Genomic DNA, 13921 nt, shown 5'->3' on the forward strand with positions numbered 1-13921 from the left:
TTCATTAATGTTTTGTAGTCATTTTTAATATTAAAAAAATACCAAAAATAGTTTTGTTTTAACGGTTAGTCTTATTTTAACAGTTATTTTACATAATATTTTAAAAATCATTTATAGGAATAATTAATAAATGAGATCGTATTTTAATCTCGTTCGCGGGGAAAGAATAAAACTTGGGCTCGAGCAACCCATTTTTAGGCCTAATTTTGGACCTAGCCCATAATTCCTAGGCCCATACCCCTAACCTAATCTCTACCCCAATATAAAAGTACCTAATCCCTAAATTGACGGGGACCTGGCTGACCATCAAGCTCTCAGCTGTTTTCTGATCTAAAAAATCCTCACACACCTTAAGGAGCTTCTTCTTCAACGCAACACCTTAGAACCAGCGACACCCATAAGAACGACCACCCTCACTTCCTTTAGAAATCAGCAAGCCACCATCCTCCATAAAATACTTCAAATCAACTCCAAAACACCCTAAACAATCACGAAAAACTCAGCCTTAAAACTAGTTAAAACCAACCCATAGACCACCGTCGAAGCCAGCAATTCCGGCCATGGAAAACTATTTCGAAAGCTAAAAAATACAGCTAAAACAACTGCAAAAGCATCTGTGAGACATCCCCTGTTTCAATCACGCAAAAGCTAGCCTTATACCGTCGCAAATATGCCCCAAAACAGTGCGAAAATCAGCTTGAAACTGCCATCCAAACCCAGTAGAGATGAGTCCGTTCGGGGACGCCGATTCTGGTCCGGGTTTCTGGTCTATAGTTCGCTTGAGGATTTGCTATTATAGAGATTTTATTTTTATTGTATCTGCTCCATAATTTCAGCAATAAAAGGTCCGTTTCTGCTTTCGATATTACTTTCATGCTTTAACCATTTTCTGTTAATTGTTTGTTTAGACAAGATGTTACGTCATTTCATAGAATGTTATACATTCCAAATTTGAGGCTTTATGGCTCCTTGTTTCTTAGTGATGTGAAGTGATTTTATATTAAAGTGTTTATATTTCCAGTAGATGTCCATATTTTAACAATATATAGTGCCAATCAAGGTGTTGCCTCACTGATTTGATAGCATTTTCCAATGAATTTGCTAACCGACGATTATAGTATCTCCATACATTTAGCACGTTTAGTTGTTTTCTTTTAATTATTATTTTGTTTTTCTTGTTTCATGTTAGATAGCTTTGTGGATTTATGTACAACTATAGCTTGTTCGTCGGATTTAGTTGAATTAACAGAATTTAGTTGATATTGTTGATTTGTTTCATAAAGTTAATAGTGATAGAGGAAAACCACAATTGGCTTAAATAAAAGTGTTTCAGGTTTGAGAATTCTGGATCCGGGCAAAATGTCTGCTAGGCCCAACATCAATAAACATATAAGCCAAGAGGGCTTTAGACATAGATGAGCTTCTCAATTATAACAATGACTAAGTCTTACATTTTTCCAATAACCTTTTATCCATAAATCTATAGCCTTCACAATAATCTCAAAGTAATTTAGGAAAATAACTCATGCGTGCATAGTTGCTTTAGGCGCGTTAATTAAATTGTTATAGCTACGGGTACGGTTCCCATGACGTAGTTGTGACGCTTAATTTCCAAAATTCGGGGGATACCTTTATGTGTCCCGACCCACAATTTAATCTTATTAATAAAATAAAAATGTTGTGGATCGTGGGTACGGTTCCCGTGACATGATTCACAAACGTGTAATCAATAAGTAGTTGTATAACAATTGGATTATTAAAAGCAGTTTAAAAGGAATAAAATGCACATAGGTTTGAGTGACCGTGCTAGAACCATGGAATCCAGGAATACCTAACACCTTCTCCCGGGTTAACAGAATTCCTTACCCGGATTTCTTTGTTCGCGACCTGAAAACTAGTCAATCTTTCCTCGATTCGGGATTTGAACCGGTGACTTGGGACACCATAAATTATCCCAAGTGGCGACTCTGAATTTTAAATAAAAAAAAATCCCGTCTCGATTGTCACTTAAATTGGAAAAAACTCCCTTATACCCCTTTCGGGTGTAGTAAAAAGGAGGTGTGACAGCTCTGGCGACTCTGCTGGGGAAAAGAACCCAGAATCTCTGGTTCAGGGCTCAGAATTCGAGTATAGAATAATTGTTATAATTGACTTTGTTTATTATCTGGTTTTATTTACATGTTTGGCCCTAATGTGCTAAATGCTGATTTTTACCGCTTTGATACTATTTGAGATGTATATAAACTGCTACGAAGCCCTTCTCTTCTCGTCTTCGGGGATGTGCACGCTGGCGTGACTCCTCTTCTGTTAGTGTCATACCTTAAATTAGGAAGAGGCTCGGACAAGTTACAAAGCCGGATGGTCTTTTGGTTCTCGGTACGTAGACCCCCGGGCTCGAGTTGTCCGCTTGGATACACAAGTCTAGAACATCATACCCAGGTTTTGAACTTAGAATAACTCAGCCTCATACCGGATCCCTAGTAGGAACGCTTGTTTGCATCATATGCATTTGACTTTGGGGACTCAACACAGGGGTTGGGTCCGTCTAGGACAAGTGTACCCCAAAATAAAATACCATTTTGATGCATCCTATGTGCTACATGTTGCATTTCTTCAAGGGTAAAAGGGTAATTTGGCGGACCGATGATAGTTGAGGGCAAATGAAAAAAAAAGAAAAAAGAAAGAGAGAGAGTGAAGTGTGAAAATAAAGCAAGTAGGACCCAATTATGTTTTCTATCACATATTTGTTAAGAAAAAAAACATGAAAAATTCAAAAAAAAAAGAAAAGGATTTTTCACTTTTTCATCATTTTCCGAAAATCAAAAAATCAAAAAAAAGGAAAAAGAAAATCCAAAAAGATTTTACATGTTTCATCATTTTTTTTAAAAAAAATACAAAAAAGAAACATATATATATTTTTTTCTAAATTAGTTGTTGTTTTTTAATTCTCGCCCGTATCCAATCTGCCCGAAATACGCATACCTGACTCTCGTCCTTCGGGGCGTGATACGTAGGCATCCAACATAGGGTCCGGTCTTCCTAGTAAATCTTAGGTTCTTGGCTTTACGGGGTCTTAGCCAGTTTTGCACTTCTAGCCATCTTTAGGCCGCATAAGTCATTTTGCAAAAATAGCCTCAATCATGTCGTGCATGTTGTCCAACAGGAAGTGTTATTGTCTCACATAGTGTTCTAGGTCTTTAACTTTATTTGGTCTTAATTTTCTCATACAGGTGTGAGTTTACTTACTGGAGTCTGAGCATGACATATACTCCGGGACCATTCAGTTAGGACAGCTTATTAAGGAGTTGCTTAAGGAGGTATTTTTTTTATGTTTTGGGTCTGTTTTTCTTTTTATGTCGTCTTTTACTTTCTAGTTTTGTACAGTAATGTCGAGTCTTTTGTTATTGTACTTTTTATTTTATTTTTAGTATTTGAAAAAGTGTGTTGTAAATAAAAAAAGAAGAAGATATTTTGCATTTTTATATTTCCATTAGATTTTTTTTAGAAATACTACTCCTAGAAATTAAAAAAAAAGAAGAAATTTTGAGGTATTTTTTCCCTTAGGAAATTAACATTTAGAACTCAAAAAAAAAAATTGAAAAAAAAATTGCTTTTATATTTCCCTTAGGATACTAGGACTAAAAACTCAAAAACAAAAATGGGATTTTTCTCTTTTGATATTTCTTTACATGTTTTCTTTAAGATATTAAGTCCAGAAGCTAAAAAGATCTCCCTTTGAGGTTCCTCTTCCGAAAATTAATAAAAAAAAAATATTCTTTCTATTTTCACTAGAACTTTAGGATATTGTACATTGAAGGAAAAAAATATATTTTATCTTTGGTTTATCATTAGTAATTCTCCTTTAGGTAATCAAAATTTGAAATTAAAAAAAAACATTTTTTTATCTTATTTTTTTCTCCTAGGAGTTTTTCGTTAATAATTTCTCATAGAGTATCTGTTTCAAAAAAAAAAAAAAAATATTGCTCGCTTAAGCTTGAGTTTAGAATAGGATATAGAACATTAAGTCTAGAAAATTTAACAAAAAAAAGTTTGCTTCTTTTATTTCTCTTTTCTCATCAGAATAGTCATTAAGGTAATTAAAAAAAAGAGAACGTTAGTGCATTTAGTCAATTCTCGATCTTCCCGAACTACGCAAAGATCTGATTTATGCAGCGTCATGATACGTAGGAAACCTACATAGGGTTCGATCGAATTATTTTTTATTTATTAAAAGAAAACAAAATGATGAAAAAACACAACAAAAAAAACAAAAAAAAAACAATAAAAGGAGATGAAATCATGGGATGTAGAGGGAAGAAAGAGCGATAATCAGAAAGAAAAAAAAAGGAAAATAAGCGAGCTAAGAAGTGCGAGAAAAGAAAAGAAAAGAGAATATTCAAATGGACAAATTGGGATGATGCCAAGTGACCTTGTGACCCTCGAAGTCATTATTGAACCGTTAATTGTTGCTAGGTGCATTGCACGAAATGTGATATTTTTAGCTGTTAAATGCCCTAACGCTAATATGATGACTTCATTTTGTTCCTCTTTGTTCTCCTGATTGTAGCAGAAGAGTGGTTGGTTTGTGGTTCTTAAGGTAACTCGTCCATACAACACAAGGTCAAAGGGCAAGGTAGCCATGACTAGCAAAAACTTGGGCACAAGAGTTGTTGACCCATCAAGGGAGTTTGTGGAGTCGGAGTCTGAATTAAAAGAGGAGGTCCAAAGGGTGAAACAACAGATAGCAGATATGTATCGGTCTTGGATCAAGGGGCATCCTCCACCTTCATTCCCTACTAACTACACTGAAAACCCTGCAACTATCCCACCACTATTACAAATCCAGATTCCCACTACTGCTGATATCTCCCTATGACCTTTTCACACTCTACTTGCCAAAGCCACCTCATATCCCGCTTCTTTGGCCACTCATGCTCTTGCAGCTCCTCCACCAGCTATTTTTCCTCGATCCTCTAACGAGACTGTGTTCAAAGTCCCCGATGCCCAACACTGTGCTCAGAACCACCTTTCAAAGTCTCGGATCCATATCCTCACATTCCTAATTTTGAGCCTCTCGGTGAAACTGAAAAGCCTGCTAAGACAGTGGAGTAAGATGAGATATCCAGGAAGGTGAAAATCTTAGAGCAGTCTTTAAGAAACATGCAAGGGATAGGGTGCCAGATGAGCGTGGCTTACAATGACTTGTGCTTGTTTCCTGACATCCAACTGCCTGATGGGATTAAGATGCCAAAGTTTGATTTATATGATGGACATGGAGATCCCGTGGCCCATTTGAGAGGCTACTGTAGTAAGATGAGAGGAGCCAGTGGGAAAGACAAATTATTGATGACGTATTTCAGTCAAAGTCTGAGTGGGGCAGCTCTGGAGCGGTACACCCGCCAAGATGCTAGCAGGTGGTACATGTGGGATGATATGGCTCAGGCCTTTGCCAGGCACTTTCAGTACAATATAAAAATTGTCCCGGATCGCTTGTCCCTCACCAAGATAGAAAAGAAGACTAAAGAAAGCTTTAGGGAATATGGGCTCAGATGGAGAGAGCAAACTGCCAGAGTCAATCCCCCGATGGAAGAAAAAGAGATGGTCGATTACTTTCTCTAAGCTCAAGAGCCAACTTACTTTGGGCATTTGATCACGGTTGTGGGTAGGACTTTTAATGATGTGGTAAAAATGGGAGAAATGGTAGAAGATAGGTTGAAGTCGAGCAAGATCATGAGCTATTCTGCTTTAAAAACAACAACACAAGCAATTCAGAACGACACAGGAAGCTTGCTGAGTCAGAAGGAATACGATGATATTGCCATGGTTGTTTCAGAGTCACGACATGGACCAAAGGGCCCGCCTCACCAATATACCCAGCCTCAACTCCAACCCCAAACCTATCCCCGACCTCCACATAATCCACCTCAGTATTATCATTCGAATAATGTTCGGTCATCTGTCCAACCACCAGGTCGCTCCCTATGGCGAGCACCATCACCGCATAATGTATTCTTGCCTTCACAACATTTTCGAGCACCCAACAACCCTAGGAAATAGGGGCAGGGAAGAGAACAAAGACAAAGAAATAGTTTCACGCCAATTGGGGAGTCCTACACAAGCTTGTTTGAAAAGTTAAAGCATTCTGGCCTGATGGAGCCGCTCCTCGGCTATACTCCAGACCCATATACAAAAGGCTTTGATCCTACTGTACGATGCATGTACCACTCTAATGTCCAAGAGCATAGCATTGAAGATTGTCGTTCTTTGAAAAGGGAAATAGAAAGAATGATTCAAGAAAGGGTAATTGTGATCAGTAACAATGACAGGGAGCATGCGAATCCTCTTGGGAACTTGCTGGCTGAAGTTAATGATATTGAAGTTGTTAATGGTTTTGGCAATGTTGATGTGGAACCCAGTGGCTAAGATACCGTGGTTGGTAATTGGAAAGACGCTCCATCTCTTGGCTAGCTGGAGAGGAGTCTTGGTGGTTTATTTTGTTGTCATTTCTGTTGTCCGGGCTATTTTCAGGGTTGTAATCCGGATATTGTCTTGTGATTCAAACCCTTCTATCCTTTTATTTTGCCTAGTTTGTTTTTTCGTAATAACTCATTTAGTATTGTCTAGGTTTGTTCTAGGGTTGTAACCCTAGTTTATTTTACTTGGTTTGTTGTTCAAACTCTTTCACCATCTGTCTAATGTAGTTTTCTGTTTTCTGTTATTTTTAGTCATTTTTTGTTTAGTTCTCTTTTCTTTTTATAGTTCCTTTATGGCTGGATCTAGTGACATGACATACACGCATAATTCCAAGCCTGGTCTTAAAGTTAGTTTAATCATAAAGCAATGAAATAATTTTGAAGATGATAGGGACATTTGAGGAAAATAAGTAAAGGAATTTTAAGATCACTTCAAGCCTGAATTATGTGAAACTGGGGAAGATAGAACATAAAAAAACACCATTGAAACGCATCCTGCCGCATCAGGTTGAAGCTAAAGGCAAGTTTGCCCCAAATTGGCAGGGGTCGTTCGTGGTAACGAGAATGTTGTCCAATGGTGCTTTGTATTTAACAGATGTAGAAGTCAAATGTGTGGATATGGTTATCAATTCTGATACAGTCAAAAGATATTATATATGATTTCTTTGGTTTGTTAATTGTGTTGTTTGTATTTGGCATGCTTTGAAGATTGGAAAGACGAAGGCATTTTATTCTGCTATCTAAACACTTTATCCTTCGTCACCCCTTTGAGCCTTATTTATTTTCTTTCATATCCCTCTTTTGGAATCAGAAGCAGAGTTTACAAATATGATACAGAAAAAAGGGAGAGAAAAGAGAAAAAAAAAGAAGAGAAAAAAAGAGAGAAAAATGGAAAAAGAGTAAAGAAAAGAAAATAAAAGGAAAAAAGAGAAAAAGAGAGAGAAAAGTACAAAAACGAATCAATTCCTATGTCATGAACTACGTTCGACCTGATTCTTTTTAAGGATACGTAGGCAGCCTCATAGTTTGGTCCCATCAAAATAAAAATTCAAAAGTCCCCAAGCAAAGAAACTAGGGCAGAAAGTTGTGATTGTTGTATGAAATCTGATTCCAAGAGTTATAATTTTGAACCCATTCAAGTTGTTTTGAACCTTTTGATATCATTTCTTTCTAACCCTACCCAAAACCCTATATTACTATCTAAAGAAAGACCTTCTGACCAATACTTGAGAATGCCAAGTCAAGCGAAACAAAGGTATGATTCGCACCAGGGGCAGTACTCCATGCTACACAAGGAAAACAAAATGAGAGAGTCTTATCGGTGAAAACCTTCACAGGCACCATAAGGCGACAGTAAGTTGAGAGAAAGAACAAAATGAGAGAGGCTTGATGGTGAAAACCCTTTGGGCACTACAAGTCGAGTAAGGATCGTGAATCAGATTGAAAAATCGGAGCATTGAAGCCTAGTTTCACGGCGAAGAGGTACAATAAGAGTTGAACATCGGACTTGCTTGGAAGATTAGGCCATTTAATCCAAAGGTGTATGTCACGGTCATTAGAGTTGGTATCCACATCTGATAAGTGTTTAGTTTTCTTGTTAGCAATCATCTCTTTCCATTGTCCTTACTCTTTCCTTTTGTTTTGTTTACTTTCCCTTCTTGAGTCTATTTGGTTAGAACAAGTGAGAAATGACTTCAAAATTTGCTACCAACTTTCCAATTGTACAAAACGGAATTTGGCTAGCACATCAAAGTGGCATAATTCAGGAAAGAACAACGTGCGCACTGAGTTGTTAACAATCAACATGCTTTGGGATTCATGTGAAATACAAAGGTTTGGTATATATCAATTCATGAACAATGCAACATATAGAGGATGTTAGGTGAACAGATCAAAGGTATTCTCTGTGATGAGGTTGACAGAGAAAGTGGTTAACCAATGACAAGCAAGGTCATCCAAGCGGAAATCAAAGTTATCATGACAAGTGAAGGAGCAATAGACCTCAAGGCCAAGGCCAGTGGTTTAAGTCAAGAAAGAACAACATACAAACTGAGTGGGTGGCAATTGACGTGCTTTGGGATTCATGTGAAACACAAAGGTTTGGTAAATGTCAGTTCATGAGCAATGCAACAGATAGAAGATGTTGGGTGAACGGATCAAAGGTATTTCTATGATAAGGGTGACAGAGAAATTGGTTAGTCAATAAGCAAGCAATGTCTTTCAAGGTGAAATCAAAGTTATCATGGCAAGTGAAGGAGCAATCGCCGCAAAGTCAAGGCCACAAGCCAACCACCATGTTTAAACTCACAAGTTTTCTTTGTCTGAAACAGGGACGGAAGCTATGTTCATATCAAAGTTTGGAAGGTTGAAATTTTTAGGTGTAATGCCCTAATTCTGCTCACATAAAGGCTACTGAGAAGATCACACATCACCACTAGGAAAAGCATTTCCTAGTCTGGGTTTTCAAGTTATATTTTGTCGTAGGAGATGCACTTCCTAAATTGAGATTTTACCCTTGGGAGACGCACTTCCTAGTTTGGATCATATGAGTTTTAGTCACTGAAGTGTTTACCCCTAGGAGACGCACTTCCTCGTCTTGAGAATTTAAGTTTACCCCTAGGAGACGCACATCCTAGTTGGAGTCATTGAAATTTTACCCATCAGTAGACGCGCTTCCTAGTAGGGATCTTTCAGATTATACTTGTTAGGAGACGCACTTCCTAGCTTTGGTCATTTAAATTCATTCATAGGAGATGCACTTCCTAGTCTAGGTTTTTCAGGTTATATTTTTGTTTTAGAAAACGCACTTCCTACATTGAGCTTTCCTATAGGAGACACAATTCCTGGTTCTAAGCATTAAAGTTATACCCTTAGGAGACGCACTTCCTAGTCTGGGTTATTCAGGATACACTTCCAGGAGACGCACTTCCTAAGTTGATATTCTTCCCCTAGGAGACGCATCTCTTAGTTTGGTTAATTTAAGTTCATTCATAGGAGACGCACTTCCTAGTTTGAGTCATTGATGTTTTACCCCTAGGAGACGCACTTCCTAGTCTGGGTCTGTCAAGTTATATTTTGTTTTAGGAGACGCACTTCCTAAATTGAGGTTTCACCCCTAGGAGACGCACTTCTTAGTCTGGGCTTGGCAAGTTATACTTTGTTTTAGGAGATGCACTTTCTAAATTGAGATTTCACCCCTAGGAGACGCACTTCTTAGTCTGGGTCTGTCAAGTTATATTTTGTGTTAGGAGACGCACTTCCTAAATTGAGATTTCACCCCTAGGAGACACACTTCCTAGCTTGAGCCATTAAAGTTTCACCTATAGGAGATGCACTTCCTAGTCTGGGTCTTTCCGGATACACCTATAGGAGACACACTTCCTAAATTGAGAGTTCATTCGTAGGAGATGCACTTCCTAGTTTAAGTAGTTAAGTTCTACCCGTTGGGAGACGCACTTCCTAGTCAGTGCCTTTTGAGTTATATTTTGTTTTAGGAGATGCACTTACTAAATTGAGATTTCACCCCTAGGAGACGCCCTTCTTGATTTTGGTTCATACAAGGTTTACCCGTAGGAGACACACTTCCTAGTTAGGTTCATTCAGGTTTTATTTTTAGCAGACACATTTGCTAGTCAAAGTTTGTGGTTTAACTCATAGGAGACGCACATCCTAGTTTAGTCATTAGTTTACTCTCATCATTGCAACAATAGTATAAGTGGTTTACAATATTGCTAACAACTCACAAATCTTCCTAATGCAAACTGGGGCAAAATATTTCATTTGTTTTGTTTGTTTTGATGAAATCAGGCACCCACCTGGAGAACAAAGGGAGGACGGCACAAGTTCAAAGGAAAGTGGATCAAGTTTAGCAATCAGGCACCCCCTCAGAGAGCAAGGGAAGATAGTTAAAAGGAAAAGCAGTCTCAAGAGGAAGTAGTTCAAGTTCAGCAATCAGGATCCCACCTGGAGAACAAAGGGAAAACAGTTCAAGTTTCAAGGACAAGCAGTGCAATTGTTGGAAATCAGGCGCCCACCTGGAGAAACAAAGGGAAAGCAACAACATTTAAAGGAGTTCAGCAATTAGGAGCCCACTTGGAGAACAAAGGGAAGCAATTCAAGTTTCAAAGAAAAGCAGTACAAGTGTTCAACAATCGGAAGCCTACCTAGAGAATAAGAGAATTCACTTCAGAATGCAATTCAAGTTAGTAACGAAAGAAGCTCGAGGCAAGAATGCGAGTCAACAGTCCGAGATGATCAACGGAAGTTAGTCGCAATCCAAAATTAAAAAGAAAGAAGTAGGAAAAAAGGCAAGAAGTGAATCCACATGCAAAAGTTGATGAAAGATGTGAACTACTCAAGACATGACTGAAGTCACAAGCATGGTGTGTCCGGTTTTGATCCTAGAAGAAGAATGAACTACCACCTGCAACTAGCAAGCGTCAAGGTTCAAATCCAAAGTCTGCATGAAGGACCATTCAAGACTCAAGATCAAGCTCCAGAAGATTTATAGATAGGAATCTTGTAACTCATAGTTGACAGGATTAGTTAGTCTTTTTTATTTTTTGATTTTGATGTAATAACAGGACCGTGGACCGGAACCTCGATAGAATGGCACCTCGATCGACTCTCGACCTCCGTATACTCCATCATCTCACTCACCTCTGAACTACATGTGGCCTGATTCCTTTACAGCCAAGGATATGTAGGCAACTCAGATACTAGGGCTCGGTCACAGTCCGCTTTTCTCTTAGTTTTGGTCTCCTTAAATAAGGGTCAGGTCAAAAAACCTGTCTAGTCGTTCTTTGTCTGAAAATACTTCGTATTTCCAGTCAAAGAGGGGCAACTGTAGACATGTGATTTTTGACCCTCCCCAAAATTTTTCATATTTTAGCACGTAAATATTTAATTTAGGCCTAATATAATTATTTTAACTAATGTTTACTCTTTTACTTTATTTTATTACAAGAAAACAAAAATTTACAAAACAAATAGTTTCATTAATGTTTTGTAGTCATTTTTAATCTTAAAAAAATACCAAAAATAGTTTTGTTTTAACGGTCAGTCTTATTTTAACAGTTATTTTACTTAATATTTTAATAGTCATTTATAGGACTAATTAATAAATGAGATCGTATTTTAATCTCGTTCGCGAGGAAAGAATAAAACTTGGGCTCGGGCAACCCATTTTTAGGCCTAATTTTTGGCCTAGCCCATAATTCCCAAGCCCATAATTCTTAGGCCCATACCCTTAACCTAATCCCTACCCCTATATAATAGTACCTAATCCCTAAATTGGCGGGGACCTGGCTGACCATCAAGCTCTCAGCCGTTTTCTGATCTAAAAAATCCTCACACACCTTAAGGAGCTTCTTCTTCAACGCAACACCTTAGAACTAGCGACACCCATAAGAACGACCACCCTCACTTCCTTTAGAAATCAAAAAGCCACCATCCTCCAGAAAATACTTCAAATAAACTCCAAAACACCCTAAACAATCACGAAAAACTCAGCCTTAAAACCAGTTAAAACCAACCCATAGACCACCGTCGAAGCCAGCAATTCTGGCAATGGAACACTGTTTCAAAAGCTGAAAAATACAGCTAAAACAACTGCAAAAGTAGCTGTGAGACATCCCCTGTTTCAGTCACGCAAAAGCTACCCTTATACCATCACAAATACGCCCAAAACAATGCAAAAATCAGCTTGAAACTGCCATCCAAACCCAGTAGAGATGAGTCCGTTCGGGGACACCGATTTCGGTCCGAGTTTCTGGTCTATAGCTTACTTGAGGATTTTCTATTCTAGAGATTTTATTTTCATTGTATCTGCTCCATAATTTCAGCAATAGAAGGTCCGTTTCTGTTTTCAATATTACTTTCATGCTTTAACCATTTTCTATTAATTGTTTGTTTAGACAAGATGTTACGTCATTTCATAGAATGTTATACATTCCAAATTTGAGGCTTTATGGCTCCTTGTTTCTTAGTGATGTGAAGTGATTTTATATTAAAGTGTTTATATTTCCAGTAGATGTCCATATTTTAACAATATATAGTGCCAATCAAGGTGTTGCCTCACTGATTTGATAGCATTTTCCAATGAATTTGCTAACCGACGATTATAGTATCTCCATCCATTTAGCACGTTTGGTTGTTTTCTTTTAATTATTATTTTGTTTTTCTTATTTCATGTTAGATAGCTTTGTGGATTTATGTACAACTATAGCTTGTTCGTCGAATTTAGTTGAATTGACAGAATTTAGTTGATATTGTTGATTTGTTTCATAAAGTTAATAGTGATAGAGGAAAATCACAATTGGCTTAAATAAAAGTGTTTCAGGTTTGAGAATTCTGGATCCGGGCAAAATATCTGCCAGGCCCAACATCAATAAACATATAAGCCAAGAGGGTTTTACACATAGATGAGCTTCTCAATTACAACAATGACTAAGTCTTACATTTTTCCAATAACCTTTTGTCCATAAATCTATAGCCTTCACAATAATCTCAAAGTAATTTAGGAAAATAACTCATGCGCGCGTAGTTGCTTTAGGCACGTTAATTAAATTGTCATAGCTACGGGACGGTTCCCGTAACGTAGTTGTGACGCTTAATTTCCAAAATTCGGGGGTACCTTTATGTGACCCAGCCCACAATTTAATCTCATTAATAAAATAAATACGTTGTGGATCGTGGGTACTGTTCCCATGACATGATTCACAAATGTGTAATCAATAATTAGTTGTATAACAATTGGATTATTAAAAGCGGTTTAAAAGGAATAAAATGCACATTGGTTTCAAGAATGTATTAAAATAAGATAATAGGCCAATTATAATAGTTGAGCGACCGTGCTAGAACCACGGAATCCGGGAATGCCTAACACCTTCTCCCGGGTTAATAGAATTCCTTACCCGGATCTCTGTGTTCGCGTCCTGAAAACAGAGTCAATCTTTCCTCGATTCGGGATTTGAACCGGTGACTTGGGACACCTTAAATTATCCCAAGTGGCGACTTTAAATTTTAAATAAAAAAAATCCTGTTTCGATCGTCACTTAAATTGGAAAAAACTCCCTTATACCCCTTTCGGGTGTAGTAAAAAGGAGGTGTGATAGCTCTGGAGACTCTGTTGGGGAAACAAACCCATAATCTCTGGTTCAGGGTTCAGACTAGCTGGAGTACCAACTGGCTGGCCTCCACCTATCTGAACAATAGCTGGATGAGCTCCCCCTTTCAGCCTCTACCCCTAGAATGGCCCCTACCCGCCTACCTACCGCGTTTGGGCGGTCGGACGGCCGGTGCTGTAATCATGGACTGATGTCCCTATTGTACTACCTTGCTCCGAAGTTTGGGACAAAACCTCTTCATGTGACTTGGATACCCACACTCATAACAACCCCTCGGTACCATAGACTGCTGCCTCGAAGTCTGACCCTGATGGCTTTAAT

General features: G+C 38.1%; 1 long non-coding RNA gene across 1 annotated transcript; it reads left to right on the plus strand.

The window, feature by feature from the left end:
- The first annotated feature begins 300 nt into the window (after positions 1-300).
- Positions 301-12485, plus strand: LOC142166331 (uncharacterized). The gene is made up of 3 exons (XR_012696666.1): positions 301-845; positions 3231-3317; positions 10281-12485. It is a non-coding gene; the product is annotated as an uncharacterized LOC142166331 (long non-coding RNA).
- Positions 12486-13921: the final 1436 nt, after the last annotated feature.

Source organism: Nicotiana tabacum, chromosome 11, assembly GCF_000715075.1.
Source record: "Nicotiana tabacum cultivar K326 chromosome 11, ASM71507v2, whole genome shotgun sequence".
Taxonomy (NCBI): domain Eukaryota; kingdom Viridiplantae; phylum Streptophyta; class Magnoliopsida; order Solanales; family Solanaceae; genus Nicotiana; species Nicotiana tabacum.